The 16,394-nt window shown below is 37.4% G+C and overlaps 1 long non-coding RNA gene across 1 annotated transcript in view; it reads right to left on the reverse strand.

The window, feature by feature from the left end:
- Window positions 1–1,777: 1,777 nt before the first annotated feature.
- Window positions 1,778–16,394, reverse strand: part of LOC119789360 — a 110,290-nt gene continuing 95,673 nt past the window's right edge. Inside the window, exons 2-3 of the long non-coding RNA XR_005281573.1 lie at window positions 15,026–15,105; window positions 1,778–1,860 (exon numbers count right to left, since the gene is read on the reverse strand). This is a non-coding gene — a long non-coding RNA (uncharacterized LOC119789360). The remainder of the gene's footprint in view (window positions 1,861–15,025; window positions 15,106–16,394) is intronic.

Below are 16,394 nucleotides of genomic sequence, written 5' to 3' on the forward strand. Positions count from 1 at the left end.
AATAGGGCTAACAGGTGATACATCAGATTATATACGGATACAAAATGCTTTAACATACACAATAAAACCCAATCCGAATACACCCCTAAGCACTATTTATTAGCCCTACCCCTAAATTTCCCGCATTCCTGTGAAGGTAGTGGTATCATTGCACGTAGGAGTAGTGGGCAAAACAAGAGGAGGGGGGTTTAACCCTATCCATTAAAACGTGGAAATTTTGCATGTTGGCTTGCCGTGGAAGGGCGAGAGACCATTTTACATAAAACATAGGGGGCAGGGATTTTAGATAGCAAATTTTTCATATATCATTTCTCCAGAACAAAGCTGTTGGTGTCAGTGTTCAGGATTCATTTGAGTCTCCCGGACAACAGAGGTTAAATGAGAATGTGTTTTGGAGCTCAAACAGGAGCAGCAGGAAATCAATACAAGAACAGTGGCAGAGAGAGAACCAGAACGGAAAGAGGCTGCCACCCGTTCCCCTCTCTGGAGCTAAGGAACCACAGGGAGAAATCAGAGGAACCCACCAGGTATTCAGCCCACCATAGCAGGGATAGAGGGAAGTGGTTTGCTGCTACTAGCTCAGGGGGATACAGGTAGGGAAGAACAACAGTAGATCAGAGAAGCCTGCTGTTCCCTCTCCCCGCCTGTGCTTCTCCTATGGTGGCACTAATCTTATGTATGTGCATATGTAAATACGCAGTCGTTTATGTACCAGAACGCCAACTATGCAGTAAGGGGTGTTTCAATTCCTGGGGAAGATTACAAAACTCAAACTATTGGGGCTTCAATTCCAGGGGGTTAGGGTAGTGGGTGAGGGGTAGTACTAGTGAGGATGACCCATTGGTTTAAAGTAGGCGGTGTATTGGGATTAAGAACATTGTATCAAAGGAGAGCAATGAAAAATACTTAATGCCAAAACGTCCACATACAGAGCATCTGCACTATGCTTTTATGTAGTTCAAGTGTATTGACTGCCTTTTTTTCCTTGTTAGTTAGAGGAGGGTTTCTTAACCCTGGTCCTCAGGGCCCACTGTCCTACATGTTTTTGGTGTTTGCTGCCTCCACCCACCTGACCTGAATGAAAAGGTAATTAAGAAGCTTTTGCCGCATTTGAGGGCTGTAGAGGGCGGAATGCAATCATTTGAATCAGGTGTGCTTGAGTGGACACATCTAAAGCATGAAGGACATTGGCCCTGAGGACCATGGTTAAGAACCCAGGACTTAGAGTACATAGTATGATCAGAGCTAAAAAATGCCAGCAGTCTGTGCACCTCTGAAGAATAAAGATTTTACAAAGGACAAACCACTGGACCAGTAACATGCATAGCTTTGCGGATTTTAATCTTTGGAGTGAAAGAAACTCCAATCAACATTAAGTACTAGTGATGTAGCTAATAGAATATGACCTATGAATTTTACCCATGAAGTAAGTTAAAGCTGTTTATTTTTTCAATAAATATAATAAATGTAAATAAACAAATGTAAATCAATATATTTTAATAAATAAAAGTACTTTCATATATTGTAGATTAAATGTTTCATATATAAAAGTACATTAAAGATTGTAAGTCTCCAGATCCTTGGTTTAACTTTCCGTCTGAAAGTGATTCATTGTGACCAAGTTTTTTTATTTTATTTTAGATTTTCACCTCCTTTTTTTTATTTTTGTTCTCAATCTCTTCTTTTATGTCTATCAATTTGTGATGGATCCACATACGATTATAGGTATGGTTATGTATGGTTATACAGCATCATGAATGAGGTCTACTCCTACTTACCTCCCACTCATGTTGAAATCCAAGTTTATATATTTTTTTCCTGAGACGCCAAGTAGTAGGCTTCTCCCACAGGAATTCTGAACTGACACACAAGCACAGTAAAGTCAGAGGATTTAGAGTCTTTGATTTATTTTATTTTATTTTGGTGTCAAGCATCATTACCTCCAGGTCCAAATAAGATCCTTTTTTGTCTCCCTCTAGTTGTAACATTGTCTTTTTACTACTGTGCATCTAAGCCACACAAGTATGTTGTCTTGTTTTTACCCAACAAATATTTATCCAAAAGTAAGTAGTAAAAAGAAATTATATTAAGGCACAGAAGCTTGACAGAGGTTATTGTAACTAATTTAAGTGCAATTATTAAAGCGAGATAAAACCAAAAAGCAAATTATAGTCAAACAACCGCACAATTAAAGCCATCATTAAATTTTCTCCATTGGATGGTCTTTGTAATGTGCCTTGAGATGATATGTGTTGTAATTGGTACCATATAAATAAACGGAAAATAATTTAATGAGCAGTTGAGCAAAATAATATTAGCAGGCAGGTTATGTTTATCTTACAAACTGAGGTAATAAGCAGTCTTTTTAAAACCCATCTAAAAAAAAGACTCACTTATTCAAAAGTTATTGTTACCAACTTAGTTTTTCTACTTGTTTTTGCTATTCATTTAATTTTTAATTCCTGTACAGTGTTAACTGTTTTTCATTCTAACTGATGTATTCTTTTATCTTCAATATCCCCGCTAATCAGCACTTTGCTTCTGCTGCACCTGTTGTTAAAGCATTTAATCAAGTTGATGATGACAGCATATAACTTGTACCTGTTGGCATAGCTCTTCCTCTATTTATATTTTCCATGAAAAGGGTGAGAACTGATGTTAGACCTTGAGTTTTTCCTACTTGACAATGCATGAGTTGTTTTTCCACTGCCAAAAGTACCTGTTGTATATAAAAAACTGTGGTGATATCTAAACACCACTTCATGGGGAGGCTTTCCCCCCCCCAGGCTTCTGTGTAAAACAAGTTCAGAATAAATTTAAGATAAAAATCCCCTTTTCTTTCCCTTTTTATCATATTCCCCAACAGATTTGCATGTGGGCCAAAACACTGAAGTAGTGGACTGACAACGGCTGTCTGTAGTTATTACTGTATTTTCCAGATCAGTTAATTAAAATAGTATTCTAATGTTTATACATCTATATAATCAAATTGTTATGTGATAATCAAAACCTTGTTTAAGCACACTCTGATTCAAACACTGTGTGTAATTCAGATAGTTTTAGATGGTAGAATATATTTTTGGAGGGATATCAGGACAGTAATTCAGGATATGACAAAGGGTCTAGAAAACATTCACTGCAAAGACTTTTACAGTATCTAATTACATGATTCTGAACTATCTGTGGAAAGTCAAGAAAGCTCTCTCACCGAACCAGTAAAGAAATTCCTTTATTGTAAGTCCCTGCTTAGTACTGCTTTGGTTAAATTAACAAAAAACATAGTAAAGCAATAATTGCTGCAGTCAAACTGCGTTAAACGTTTCCTAGACCTTCTTCTAATTTCAGTAAACCTGATTTACAACATGTGATCGAGCTCCCCTAAGAAAGCATTTTAAATATAAATGTTGAGTTGTTGGGAAATAAATCTAGATCTCTGTTTGGTAATTATATTTCCTTTAGGTCAATTCAGAGGTTCCATAATTTGCCATAACAAGGAAAAAACTGACTGAAAAGAATGAAGATGACATAGCTTTGAGATCATTTGCTGTGACTGCTGTAAGTTAAGATGGTGCATTTAATTGAAGCAGGCAGTTTAATTTGAAATTAGTTACCATGCAGAAGTGCTTGTCTGTTACACTCAAACTGGAAATCAAGATCATATGCTGCAGGGATTTTGTAATAATTTTTCATTCCAATGAGAAGATATGAAGATACATTCCCATAATATTGTGTCTAAGGCTGATGAAGAAACTTCATCTGAGAAAAAGCGGTGATGTTTTTTTTTGCGCAATTGCAGAGGATGACGACATTAAGAGACACCCACAGCATGATGAGCTACCCCAAGGGCTCCATCGTATTCAGAGAGCCATAACTTTTCTTCACTGAGAGAAAATCTGGGGATTATCTTTACTGGCAGGGGTTCTCCCATCCTCCACTTTTTACTTACTAGTCCCAACAGTCCCTAGCACTGTATACCTGCAGTGTCATAAACCTCTGTAACTGCTTTCGTCAAGTTCAATGAGGCTGACACGTGAGAGCTTGCACTCACATGTATGTGCAGTTTCTTCATGGATATTTGAATATGTTGATATGTAACTGAAGGAGGATTTTAAAACCACTATAACTTGGTATAAAAACATGTACAAAATGCCCCTGATGTTCTTGACCTCAGACTACAAAGGAATAGCTTTTCTATGCTAATGAATGTGTAGACCTATATAAAGTTATATCAAAGAAGAATATGGTCCTACTTCTTTTGCCTTTTTATCACAGTTAAATGATATTGACTGAAATATAAATTGCCTTTTACTTAAATATTTTCTGTCAAATTTATCTATCTAAACCAAAGTGATTTAGATTATCTAAACCATGGCAGTTTAGGTAGTTATTTGACAATAACTTCCTTTGTCATGTATCCATCCATCATCTTCTGCTAATCCGGGGTCGGGTCGTGTAGTAGCAGCTTCAGTAGGATGGCCCAGACGTCACTCTCCCCAGCCACTTGGGCCAGCTCCTCTGGCCCAAGTTAAAGTTACTCATGTAGAAACGTAAAGTGTAAAGCTTCCACATACTGACTTTTTTTGAGGTTGAATAGAATATATATTTTTAAAGTAAAGTCAAATCAATGCACTTTACAGTTTAGCCAGTCTCCAAATTCTACAAGTTGATAGGGCTGGGTAAAAAAATCGATTTACCGTATTTTCACGACCATAAGGCGCACCGGACTAAAAGGCGCACTCTCAGTTATGTGTCCCATTTCTGTATTTAACACACACATAAGGCGCACCGGACTATAGGGCGCGTTTTTTATATACAGGTACAAGTCCTCTACTACCTTTAAATACCTCTACTGCGTATTTAAAAATACAGCGGGGGCAAAACTGAGTATGACTGTGCTTTATTCATGTATTTATTACAAAGTATTAATCAAACCTGGCAGCTGGCCGTGAGACAGAGACATCGCAGATGACACAGCGCTGTGATCACTCCTAAATTAACTTAAAATCCTGAAACCTGCTGACGGAATATGTTCGCTTTTATTGCCGGTATCCTGGTGCCTGCAGCTAAAATTATTTAGATGAAAAACACCTGCCAGCAGCCGCGGTGAACCCCAGGCTGCCCAGCCTAGAGGCTGCTGATGAAGAGATTTCTGCTGTCGGCGCACCGCTGGTATGTGGGGGTCTGAGCGCCTCCGACAGAAATAGATAATCTGGATGAACTGACTGCAATTATTAAGTTTTCAGGTGGACTTTCTCACTTAAAAACATATTAAAACTACTTTATTCCCACTGATCACAGCAAATATAGCTGCAAGATTTAGATTATTTAGATGAAAAACACCTGCAAGCAGCCGCGGTGAACGAAAGGATTTCTCCTGTCGGCGCACCGCTGGTATGTGGGGGTCTGAGCGCCTCCGACAGAAATAGATAATCTGGATGAACTGACTGCAATTAAGTTTTCAGGTGGACTTTCTCACTTAAAAACATATTAAAACTACTTTATTCCCACTGATCACAGCAAATATAGCTGCAAGATTTAGATTATTTAGATGAAAAAACACCTGCCAGCCACCGCGATGAAGAGGAGGAGACGCGCCGGGGATGCTGTTGAATTAAGTTTTCAGGGAGAAAAATACAGCGGGAGCAAAACTGAGTATGATTGTGCTTTATTCATGTATTTATTACAAAGTATTAATCAAACCCATCAAAGTCATCATCCTCTGTTTCTGAATAAAACAGCTGCGCTAAATCAGACATGCCAGTTTCCCCTTCTTCGCTGTCAGAGTCACTTTCCGTGCAGCGCGGCTCCTCAGAAATAATGCCGGCTTTTGCGAAAGCTTGAACAACAGAGCCAGCAGACACTTTAGTCCAAGCATCTACAATCCATCCGCAAACTGTGGCGTAATCTGCCCGGCGCTGCCTTCTTATCCTGAAACTGTGGTCTCCGTCGGTCATCCATCGCTCCCACACCGCTCGCAGCCTTACTTTGAACGGCCGCTTCACACCGATGTCGAGCGGTTGAAGCTCCTTTGTCAGACCCCCGGGATAACGGCGAGCACAGCGTTCATTTGATTCACCTTTTTTTCACATCGGCTGTGAGATGGGCACGCAGCGATGGTGATGCGTGGAAAAAACCACCTAGTCTTCTCACATACACCTGCCTCAGCCACGCATCCATCCAGCCTTTTCCATTTGCGTTAATATCATATGTCATCAGAGCGCTGTCTGTCTCGCTGGCAGCTCCCAGATCAGCTTCTCTGATTGGTTGATGCGGCGCGTCCAGCAGCAAAACTTCAATTTTTCCATCTCGAGCAGCAGAAGCGCGGCGCTTAAGATGCTTAAACGCTCCCGACGCGCTGCACCAAAATGCGCTGCGGGACCTTTTGCTGCACCTATATGCGCGTCAACCATTGACTTTGCATGTAAACTCGCTGCTTCTGCTGCACCTGCTGGGTCCGGTTCACACCGATGTCGAGCAGCGTTAATTTGTTTCCCCATGTTTTTCACATCAGCTGTGAGATGGGCACGCATGGAGTTACATATTAACAGCGATGGTGATGAGTGGAAAAAAAAACACCTGGTCTCCTTACATTCAGCCACTCTTTCATCATCTCCTCAATGAGGTGGTCTCAAAAGTCGCAGTTACAACACACATAAGGCGCACCGCACCATAGGGCGCACCGCACATTTTGAGGAAAAAAAAAGACGTTTAAGTGCGCCTTATAGTCGTGAAAATACGGTATTCGATTAATTTAATTTAATGGATCGATTTCTTTACATTTTTGCAAAATCTATGTGTAGGGAATGAGATCGATTATTTTTATAGTGACGTGCGTGACGTTCACATTCAAATGAGCAGGCGTGTGCAAATGCCGAACCAAGAAACACATCGCTCAGCAAGCTGTCCCAACAGAAGTCTGAAACCATTTTGGATTTAAAACAGCTAAAGATAATGTGCTGGATATGTGACATTAAGGTGACTTCCCACTACATTGATAATGAGTGGCTCCTCGCATCTCATGCTACAGACCACCAAGATTGCTTCAAGCCGGACAGCTTGGATAGCCAATAGGTTGATTGAAGACATTAACAAATGGGGGCTGACCAGCAAACACTCTGTAGTTTTTACAGACAATGCTGCAAATATGGTTTGTGCAGTGAAGATAATGCAGCTCATGCATGTCTGCTGTGATCCCGCTGTGCCACGTCTGCTTGCTCATGTGAGGCTTTACTTTTTCACTTTTCAAAAACAAGTTTGCACTTTTGAGACAGTTTTTTTCACGTCTCAAGTTTCAACTATCTGATTTACAAGTTAGCAATTTGTGTTATATTTTGAAACACAGTTGAAACACTTTCATTATTGTAAAAACAGATTGAATCGAAATTAATCGATTTAGAACTGTATGAATCAAAATCGAATCGATTCAGGATTTTGGCCAAAATACCCAGCCCTACAAGTTAATGTACAAAATCTACCTGCTCAGAATAAATACAATAGTCTGTTCTAGAATGGTATTCTGCACTCGGTTGTAATCAATGAACAATAACAACTGCCTGTAAGATGCCCTTCATTATGGATGTTGTGGGGCATAAAGAGTCTTCGAAAAGAAGGATTCATTCAAAGTGCAGGCAGTCCATTATTGGATTATTATTCAACAGAATTCAAAGTACACTTCTTTTATGCTTTATTATACCACTCTCATCATCATCATCATCATCCTCATCTGTTTTCAATATGCAAACTTACTCTTTGATCTTAAAACATGAAAGGTGGTTTTATCTTAAAATAAAGATCCTGACAAAAAGTAACTATAACCATTAATGTGGCACTGATTATCCTTGTGCCTTTTTACATTTTATGCAAACGGACGTATTATCTTTTCACAGACATAGGATACAATCTGTAGCTAAGGTTCTGGAAAATAAAACAGAAGGTGAGAATACAATATACACTTAGCAGAGGCTCATCCATGTACATTTTGTAAGCCCAGTGGTAATTTCCCTCAAGATGATTGTATGCAAAAAAATCTCATGTGTTAATATTTTTGGTTGAGCAAATATTTTTAACCCCAATGGAATATATGATCGGGCACTTTTAAATCTGTTCTCATAATTTCATTTTTATGTAGTTTTTTTTCCAAATTTGCCATCATTAATCAGAGTTATTACTCATCAGTAACTTGAGGCCTTTAATGTGTGCATTCAAAACAAGTGTTAATTGAATCCAGAGGGAAGTGAAGAGTAGAAAATACTTATAGAAAAAGAGAAAATCAAAGAGAAGTTTTCTCAAAGCAGAGGACAGTGAGATTGCCCTTGCAGTAGCACCACCTTATCAATTTGATTAGAGTGTGAAAGGACACTTAAGATCTCAATTGCAAGCACATTAGAAGTCTACTCAGCCCCCTGCCTCAGAATCCAATGGCTAATGTTTGAGGTAGATGGGGAGTTTGAAAAGACTATTAGATTTCACTTAGATATCGCTCTGCATGTGAAATTAAATAGCGATTAGATAATGTGTGTGCTAAATATGAGCGGGATCTGCTTCATTTGGAAAATTGATTTGCATTTAAATTGTTTTTGCATGGTCAAAAAAAAAACAACAGCAGCTCTGCAATATATATCTATAAACGGGGCAAAGCATAAAATACCTTACCGATATCTCTAGAACTTTTCACATTTACTTATTTCACACATTTTAGATTGAGATTTTAAGTTAGAAAACAGCACAAATTAATGTGTAACTGTGAAGTGGAAGGACATTTTTATACCAGTAGAAATCTAATAAAGGTGAAATAAATCTGTATTAAGCCGTCTTTACTCAATCTGTTGCTCTAAATATAATCCAGAACAAATAAATACCCTCAGTCATACCCAGCTGATTGCAGTTTAATCTCAGTATGTTATATAAAGGCCTTAATAGGTTTTTTAAGAGAACCTATTGAAAAAACAGTATCATAACCAACCAAGGAACAACAGATTGTTCAGGGTCCAATTAGAAGAAAACGTAGAAGAGCATTAGACAACTGCAAACTGACATACAACTGCTGTAGATCTAAACCAAAAGGCCAGATCTGTAATATATATCGTATACAGAATGTGAATATCAGGGGTGAGGGCCCATACCCTATTATTTAGTCCCAGGCCCAGTTAAGGCTGTCAGTTGGCCTGCTGAGACCAAACTTGAAACTTGAAAGCACTAGAAGTGTCTATGTGAGGATAACGTCATGCAGTGGAAATTATAAAAGAAGCTGTGAAAGATTTGAGACTGGGACAGATGCCGTTTATACTTTCCTGCAGGACATCAAATGTAAACACAATGCCAGATCTTCAATTGAATAGTGTACATTAAAATATTTTAAAACCCTGTCAAAATATAGACCCACATTTATTTGAGAATCTGTCGCAAATCTTGATCTTTACAGACATTCATCTAGTATGGCTGGAATTGCAAAGCTGGCTGATATGAACCAAGCCTTTTGTCTGTTGTCGCAGCAAACAAGGGTTCTACACAGTATTCGGGCAATACAAATAAATTCCATACTTTTCATACTTTGGCATAGCATATAAAGCCCCACAGAGTCTAAAACTATTGAGTAGTAACATACAATCTTCAAAAGGTATAAATACGGACTGTTCATTTTGGTAAAACCTTTTAACATCTTGGCAGCATCAAGTCTTATGACCCAAAGCATTGACTCAAACTTTTATGGAGAAACCTACTGTAAAAAAATGCCTACATGTATAAGACTTCAAACTCTACCAAAAGTTGGTCCTATACAGCCAGTATAAGTACATTTTTTTTTAAATGCAATGCTTTAGATAATCTCGATGAAAAACAAAATAAAGCAACAAAAAAAAAAAAAAAAAAAACACTTCTGGAATTTGTAAGAGCTGCATCTTCAAACTCCTAGGTTACACACACTAGTACATCTACAAGTTCAAACTCTTTCATCTACATCTGAGAATCATCCTGCAGCCAAAACCTTATTAAACTCCCACCTCTTTGGCATAAAGAAGGGATTGTCTAAAGTAAGAAAAGAGGCAATTGGATTTGATCTTTCACTATCCCATAAATACGTTCATTCAGGGCCAGCGAATTGCTTCAGCTGCGACACTCATCACATTCAATTCTTTGGCCTGGATCCAATTTTCAGAAAACTTATTGGTGAACCAAAATAGCAATGGAGCTTTTCACTGCATCTCGTTGATACAAAAGATATGGTCGTCTCATGATACGGTCTAAAAATCTAAGCAGATTTTCATGCTAATTCATAGGAGGATTGTTTAATCCTTGTTTTTAAAGTTTTTACATAAAGAACATTTGACTCCAGCTCTATTGAACCTACCCCTAGTTATAAAGCTTTTCTTTGTCAACATAGTTGCAAATCCAACTAATAAGGATGACTCACATCAAGTAAATAGAATAGATTCCCTTGCTGCTGTTTTTTTCATCATGCAGCTTGTCTAACTAATTTCACTTGCCCTTGCCTTCATTTTCCCTCTATTCATTACCTCTACCTTCCTCTTTTCCCATCAGTAACCCACTCCTCTTCTGTCTCAGATCATCAAGCTCAGATTCTTTATCTTCATCAAGGTACACTGATTGAGACAGGACGCAAGCCAAGGCTCAGTGGGAAGATAAGTAAATTGTTACAGAAAATACACACACACCCCAACCCATCCACCTACATACACACTTTATCCTGCTATTCTTACAGGGACTTTCAAATGACTTCCACTCAATTTCCATTCACTGGTATGACCTAATCCAGGCCTTTACCCTATCCCTCACCAATACTCTACCTACCCAACCCTAAACTCAAATCACACCTTAGTCCAAAACCCACCATTCTGCCCAATCCAAGATTAGAACTTCTCATTCACACCAGTTTTTGGTCCTCACTAGTATATTTAAGTCCCCATAATATATTAATGGGAAATTGTCCCCACAAGGTAACAAATTCTGTATATGGCTACAAACACATACACATGGATAATAAATCTCTCTATCTCTGCAGGGCCTTTCCATCGACTTCCATTTATTACTACAGCCTAACCATGACCCTTACACTAAAGTTAACCATTACGGGCTCCAGCCCCAGCCTACCATCAACGCACATGCTGATGGCAGGCTGGGGGAAAGGGGGAGTGATGCCCATACCAAGATCTTAAAGCTCTCAAGTTTTATTAGTATGTGTAACACTCGACACTATTCAAGCTCAGAAATTTGAGATTTAAATCTAAAGCATTATTGCCATTAGAAAGAATACACAGCACTCTAGGGCAGTTAAAGGGAAGGTGATTAAAGATATATCAATAAATGTATACATCTCATTTTGTATCAGTGGATTGCTAGTGGTCCTTCCTAAATCTGCCCAGAGTACTACATGCAAGATTAAGGGAATAAAATCCTTATCCTAAAACAAGTTTAAGTATGAGGTCCTTTTTACTAAAACACTCTCACAAGGTAAAAAGAGTAATCAATTGCGTTTGTAATTTACATTTCGTTCTGGTTTGAATAGTGTATTTTTGAAATTTTTATCCAAGATGTTTATGTGTCGAAATGCATGTCCATTAAATGCTTGTGAGTAGGTGTGTGTGTGTGTGTGTGTGGTGGGTGTGTGACTAGCTTGTGGTTATGTAAGGCACTAATTGTCATGCAGTGCGCAAGGTGCAGACACTAACCACAGACATGAAGCCTGCTTCAAGCCTACAGTGATGAATATTAAACTACATCTGAATAATGCAGCTGCAGATCCCAGAGAGCGCATGTAAACATCAGAAAAACTCATTTCACAGACTTCAAACTGACTTCATTTTTAACCAAAGTCATACACTTTATCTATCTCATATGGATTGTGACTGTGATGCTTCAAATACTTGTGATGTTGCTAATATGCATGCATCAGAAGATTTCGGCCTGCTTTTTTATGGGACCAGTTGATATTACAGAAATTAGAAACGAAATTTGAGGCATTAACAATCACACAATTGCAAGAGCTCAGAGACTCCAGCAAAGCATTTAAAATAATAATTATAATAATGCATCACAATAAAAAGATATTTCATATGAACCAGGACTGGTCCCAACATATTCATGCAACATATGTTTTAGCTCTACACCAAATGATTGCAGAGAAACTCTCAAAATCCATCAAAATGCTTTATGACGTTATTTCAATGCAAGAAAATAACAGCATAAATTGCTGGCCCATCAGATGAAGTAACTTGATAGAAATCTTAGCTCTAAATCAGTTTTCGTCATGATATCAAAGTATATTTTAATAGAGATATTTAAAGACGCATTAAAATACATCAAAGAGCATGATTTATGAGATTCAACCAGCCAGATGATCAATTTTGTATGAGAGGTTTCTTAAGCAATTTGCAGTCAAATGCAAGAAAGACTTTTTACGACCCACCACAATGAGGATTAGACATATTTCACCTCCCCGTATTATTTTTTGCACACCATGGAACTAATTTTACCATTTGCAATCTAGGACTGTCTCACATTGTGAGATTTTTTTTAGCTAAAAATTATTTTAGGATTCCAACTAAACCTAAAAAACAGGATTCATAGGAGTTATTGCTCTTATTGGAGATTTATTTTGTACGCTATGCAAACCAAAAAGGTTAGAGCACACCTTTCATATTTCCTTTTCTGTATTATTCTGAAAAGAAAATGCTTTAAATTCATTTTTAGATTGTCTTACATGATAAAGCCAAGACAATATGATTTACATTTTTGTCCCAGATGTTTTATTTAGTTGCCTGGGTTGAGAAAGACCAGGCAAATGCCAGTCAATGGTATGAAAATATTGTAAGGTTTTAGGTCTTAACATTTATAGATAAGCTCCATATTAAACGGCAGTCCAAAATTAGATGTTTAATTCCAAAAGAGTAACTGTTTGTTAACTTGCTTTAATACCGACATCATTTGTTAATATTTTTTAAGTAGGCTTTAAATTAAATACATATTAAATACATAAATTAAGCATTTCCATGTGAAAATGGCCTGCTACACATTTTCTTGGGAGGGGGAGAGTAACATCATTAACAGTGTTAAGATTCTACATAAAAACTTAGAACTGGACCTTACATGATTTATCTGTGTTCTTATATTTAATCCTGACTTGCTGCAATGTCTTTTTCTTTCTTTTGTGTTGCAACTTAACTCATATTCAATGCATACAAAAAATATTTTTTTCTTTTCAACGTTGAGCAATGAAATGTGGACAATACATGTTTTTGGTCAAATATTACTTATGCATTCATTGACCCTGCTCTTTTGCAGCAGAAAAGCGAAGGTAACAATTTTCACTAAGTGTGTTTGAGTAAATTTACTCAAATATTTTTAAGTGTATCTAATTGTGATTGCTATAAAACATCAAGAGGAAATAGATGAAGTCTACTTAACATTTCTGAACATAAGGCCCTAGTCTGAGATTCAAGCCAGGACTTTCTTGATGCAAGGTAACGTCGCCACATAATACACTAGCACTCAGCCTGCTTTTTTTGACTCTTCAACAGTAATTCACTCACTGCAAAATTACTGTGACTCAAAATAAAAAATTGCAGTCGAAAATTATGTGCCAATGGCTGACCTTTTCATACAGTAAAAAAAGAAACTAATGATGGTTTACACACTGTTAGGTTGAAGGATTCAAACTTATGTGGAACATTGTTGTTACAGCACAGTGGTTACTTCCTGGCACATGCTCACATTTAGATGTACAGCCAAGAATCTTAAGCTAATTATTATTAGGTATATTTGCTACTACTTCAAAAAAGGTGTGGTAGATAGGATTTAGTGATTATAATCTAGGCAATTTCCTTCTTAATTTTGCTACAGATGTTTAAGTGATAAGCATGGATTGTATTAATAATCAGTGAATAGTCTGCATATGCTGATATCAGCACATCTATTTTGATGGTTGTTGCCCTCTTAAAGGCGTCTGTCCTGCCGTTATCATGGTGATTCATATAATCTGCATTCTTATATGCTCATGTTAATTAGATGCCAAGTTTCGTTACCCAATTGATATCAGCTGTTCTGGAATCTTAAACCCTTAGTAGGACAGAGCAGGTTAGAACGACTCAGAATATCGGCTTTCTACTCAGCCCATCTTTCTGAAAGGGGACCCAGATTTCAGGCTCAGTGTCAATTGAAAATTAGAAAGCATTTTCCACTGACTAGCTTCAGCATTCATCTCATCATCCAGCCTTGTCATCTCATTACCGTCCATTATAATGTCACTACCAAATGAAACAAATCATATTGAATAAATAAGCTTATTATTTTTTTGTTGAACATGTTTGCAACCGTATTTATGTGTTATAATGAAACCAATAAATGTTATATTTCCTTGTCTGAATAGCTTTATTCTTACTATTTGCTATGTAATGTCTGCAAATAATTTAAAAGGCTACATTTTCATTCTAAGCCAAAACATGTTGAAAATGGGATGTGTTTTTTAGTCTATAATAATTTAAATGCAATATTTGAACAGAACAGGCAATGCATTATAATTACATGTTTCTTATGACGTGGTTTGTAATGCAGGGGCTCTTTTAAGGGATACTTCAAAGCTGCTAAAAGGAATTTCCAGACATTTCAAAATATGTCTGCATGTGTTGTATCAGAATAAATCGGGTTCATTTAATAGAGCTTCAGAACATTGATAACATTTTCTTTTAGAATTTTTTTACTAATTAAAACAAGAATCAACAACAAATAGAGCATCAATCAAAAAGTGATCAACTCCATCTGTTTTCTTTGTGATAGAATACAGAGTTACAGTAAGTTTTACATTCATGGTGAGAACTTGTTTTGTCTGCTTGATCAAAAATAGATCAGCAAAAAATGCTCTCAACTCCACATTTGTATTATTCTGCACTGAAGACAACCAATTAACTTCTTAACTTCTGGAGGCAATTATAAAGATATCAAACTCTTAGAAAGAAAAAAATATATATGGAACTGATTGTTCTCTGTTGTTGTCACTGTTAGTAAATTTGCTTACCTCCTGTTTTGTGTTAAGCATTTTCCAAGGCTTGAGTCTGGAATGGAACAATAACATTTCAGCCTGGCATGACTTCTCCCCTGCAGAGAAAATGGCAGATTGGGTAACTGTTTCTTTATGCCAGAGGGTTCCTTATGCCCACACTGGAAGAGCTCTAACAAAATATTTAAGGCACATTACAGAGACACAACTGGACCCCATGGTCTGAATATTCTGCTGAAGGCATGCTGTATTACTACTTTCCATTACGAACTGCTATCTCATGGGTTTCCCAGGAATCATATTGATAAAACTGGGGATTAAACTGAAATAGTCAGCAGGTATCTGCAAATAATGGTCCAATGGGTTTTACACTGAAAAGAAAAGAAAAGGCAGTGTGCCTCTTCCTAAACAGCCACCGGAAATCTGATGTCTTCAATGCTGCAGTCATGAAAGCCATTCTTCTCTTCCTCTTTCTGACAACAGCATTCATGTTCAATTCATTCAAAAGGTGACATGGCATTCACTCAAAGTCAATCACAGTGCTCGCAACCGCTCCCTTTTCTATAACCACACAATTACAATATTTATGAGTGCTCCTGCTGATAGAATGACTATTCCACTGCCTTACTATCTCCTCTTTTCTTGTGTGGTCCTTGTTCATTCCTGTGAGCCTATTTTTAATGAAAACTGTGCTGCTGAATCACTTGGGGATTTGGTGTTCTTGTAATTTCACAATATGGTGACATGAATAACTATGAGCTGATGAGCCTAAAGATACAGACAGCTTTAGGAACAAAACATATTAGCAAAACGCGAGAGGATAAAAGCCGGAACCTCTTATGTGGAGCAACTGAGCTTTTGAGTGCCCCAAATAATAAGTAATTTAAAATGAATGAGATTTGAAAAGTTCATTAAATTGACCTTACCAGAGAAGATTAGAACAGTGGTGGTCAAAAAGAGAGCCTTTTTGTTTTACAACAGGGAATAGAAGGAAAAACAAATGTTGCCACTGGAGTGAACCTAACACATTTGTGAGGTCTGGTGATTATTTAGAACAAGTGCATGATTGTGGGTCTGAAGGGTGGTATGAAGATACACCAAACTCTACTGCTGATTCTACCTCTCTGTCAATCCATTAAATCTCACTTCTGTCTTATGCACAAAATTATTAGATGATCAATTGCATTTGCTTAACAGGCATTAAAATAAAAGTAATTTAAAGCCTAGGATTGGATCATAATGCAAGATAACGTATTCTATTCAGAATCCACACCAGGGGATGATTACACAAAGGGATCTTTTACCTAAGGGACATTTATAGGACTTTTATCCTTTGCGCTAGTGCTTTATCCGTTACCCAAAGCTTTTGTTCGTTCGAAGAAAACAA

The sequence above is a fragment of the Cyprinodon tularosa genome, unplaced genomic scaffold, assembly GCF_016077235.1.
Source record: "Cyprinodon tularosa strain WSP-4 unplaced genomic scaffold, ASM1607723v1 ctg336, whole genome shotgun sequence".
NCBI classification, from domain to species: domain Eukaryota; kingdom Metazoa; phylum Chordata; class Actinopteri; order Cyprinodontiformes; family Cyprinodontidae; genus Cyprinodon; species Cyprinodon tularosa.